Genomic DNA, 2,809 nt, shown 5'->3' with positions numbered 1-2,809 from the left:
TGTTAGACAGCACTTAGGTGGACAGAAGCAGGGGTGGCCTCCCTGTAAGCAAGCACGGACACTCACCCGGCGCGCGGCAGCTTTTCTCACCGGTGCTGGTGGCTGCGTGGCTGCGGAGAAGAGAGAGCCCCTTGCCCGCTAATCTCGTTAGGCAGGTTACACACTGCCAACCCCAGCGGAGGCAGCCAGGGCCCGCCAGTGTTTGGATGCAGTTTAGCAAGCACTTGAGCAAGCTGAATGAATATCGACTCCGGCGAGTTCGGGGCTCTCCCAGGCCAATCAGAAGCCACTTTGCCAAATACAAAGCATCCCAATCAGGCATCAGCCTCCCCTCCTCGCATTCTTTGCCATCACAAATTGTCTCCATGGGGACGGCCGCAGAAAGACAGCTCATAAATACAATCATTTCCCCACGATTTCTACCATTCTCCCTCTCCTCTTCACCCCTATGGAGGCCTTTCTTTTTAAAAATGACAGTCTGAAGCGAAAATGCTGAGGATGAGTTAGGAAAGTTTAGACACCCTTTTCTCTGCACTCCCCAAAGCTGTCTGGGGGCTGATACTAACCATGCTTCATTGGCACAGGACAATGTAATACGGGGGACTGGACTAGCCTACTTTTAACCGTTCCCCATCAGAGCCCTTTTTTTTTTTAAGGGGAGGATGATGTCAGAAAAAGGTAGGAAAGGAACAAATCTCTAAAGAGATGTGCAGATATCCATGGAAAGGGAGCTTGAACGCTCAAGAATCTTGTCTTTATGTTTGCCCCCTCAATTGAGTTACACAAAAGCTGAATTACCCATTCAAACTACCCGAACAAAAGGATGGAGTTGGATAGTACTCTTGCATCTGTAGTCAAACAGTTAGAGACTTAAATCGAGTCGTCATGATGGAGAAAGAGTTAGACAAAGCCCATAGAATTGCCATCAGCAAACATTTTCCTGTGTCATATTAGTGGGTCTCCATGACTCCCCCTGGCCTGGGGACAATAGCACAAGTTTGCACACTCGACTACTGTCACCCTGCCAACGCTGGCAAGGAGCAGAAACAGGACAATCCTTTAAGGGGAAAGCATGCCCGCTGCAGGGAAGGTAAGAAGAGAGGGAAGAAAAGGCGTGTGAAATGCTAATTGAGCTGCTTCCTTTACTGATCCAGAGTTATGTGAGCCCTCCGCCTTCTCGCAGGCTTGTCCCTAAGGGGTGGCAATTACTTAATAGCACAGTAAAACCTAGAGCTGGAGGAAGAAGAGAGCAAAAGAGTTACCCTTGGTGTGCACTGGAGTCACAGAGCTGGCAGCAGCCTGTATGCCAGCCAGGACCTGCTGCCTGATACAGCTGGAACAGCATTGCTCCTGCTCTCCAGTCTGCAGCATCCTGGAGATGGGAAGATTGGAGAGGGGCACAGGACCTGTGCACCCACTGTTAGGGAGATGCTGCCAGCTCTAGACCAAACACACAAATACCCTGGGGAAGGCAGGGACTGAAATCCAAGCTGTTTGCAAGTAAAATCTACTTTACTGATGTGGGGCATCAAAGGTCTGAGCACTGAGAGTTGAAAACAACTACATTTTAGATTATTTTACTGACAGTTATTTTACTGCATTTCTATTGCTCTGATTTTAATCAGAGGAAGCCAAGATCCAGACTGTGCCATTACACGAAACTCTGGGCAGAGGCCTCAGGGATGACACTTCAGTGTCCCTGTAGTGATGCACCCAAGTGCTGCCATCCCTGTTCACATCATTTCCACCAGTGTGGCCTGAGCCACATGTGATGGTGCTCAGGCTGAGGTGTTTCAGGTCTAGGGAGACCTCAGAGTCAGGATGCAACAGAATGTGCTACAGAGCCTTTGGCACCAAGGTGGGCTGTAACACAGTGATTTGCTACTTGCACATGTGCCTCTCTCCACCCAGTTTCTATTTCAGAAGCAGTTCATTCCCTAGGAGACCTGGGGCAGCAAGCCCTACCTGCACCCTCTGCCATCTACTCATGCCAGCATGCAAACCTTTGGTCTTTCAGACCATTTGTGGGGGGCAGTTTCCAGCCACCTACCTGAGCTTCTATTTCTATCAAGCCAGAGTCTGGCTTCTCTGTGGCCCTGAAGGCTACAGGGAGAGGTTTTGTATAGTTCATTGAAAGAGATGCACACCAAGGGATCACATTTCTGTTTGCAGGAACAAACTGACTCCTGTGCTTGAGCTTTCAAATTCAGCCTGGACACCACATTGCACACTGCAATCTCCCAGTAGTGCTAGTTGGCTACCCAAAGAGGTAAGAGGGAGAGACAGAGAGACATGTGACAGGTGCCTGGGTGTCAAAGATTGTCTTGGGATGTGTCCTTAGAGGCCTGGGAAACTCATGCCATGTATTATGAGACCTACATACAATCACAGGGACTCAAGACCCCCAGGCTGTGCTCTGAAACTGAGGGCTAGTGGGACAGTTAGATTGAGGAGCATGGATATGGCTTGCCTGCTTATGGGGGATAACAGAAACCCAGCAAGTCTCCAACATACCCACTGCAGAAGCCCTTTCCAAGCTCTTAGGCTCCATCCATGTCCATCCTCTCCCAGAAGGACACTTGTGCAGGATGTGGCTCCTTGGGCACCTCATGACAGTGGTGGAAGGGCTCCCCACACCTCGCTACGCTTGCTGTTCTGGCATCCCTTTCATAGAATCATAGAATCATAGAATCAACCAGGTTAGAAGAAACCTCAAAGATCATCGAGTGCAACTTTACTGTCGTTACTAGACCATGGCACTAAGTGCCACATCCAGTCTCAGCTTGAAAACCTCCAGGGATGGTGAATC

The sequence above is a fragment of the Acanthisitta chloris genome, unplaced genomic scaffold, assembly GCF_000695815.1.
Source record: "Acanthisitta chloris isolate BGI_N310 unplaced genomic scaffold, ASM69581v1 scaffold2839, whole genome shotgun sequence".
Classification (NCBI taxonomy): Eukaryota; Metazoa; Chordata; class Aves; order Passeriformes; family Acanthisittidae; genus Acanthisitta; species Acanthisitta chloris.
The sequence above is the reverse complement of the archived record's forward strand: the minus strand, read 5'-3'. Positions refer to the sequence as shown.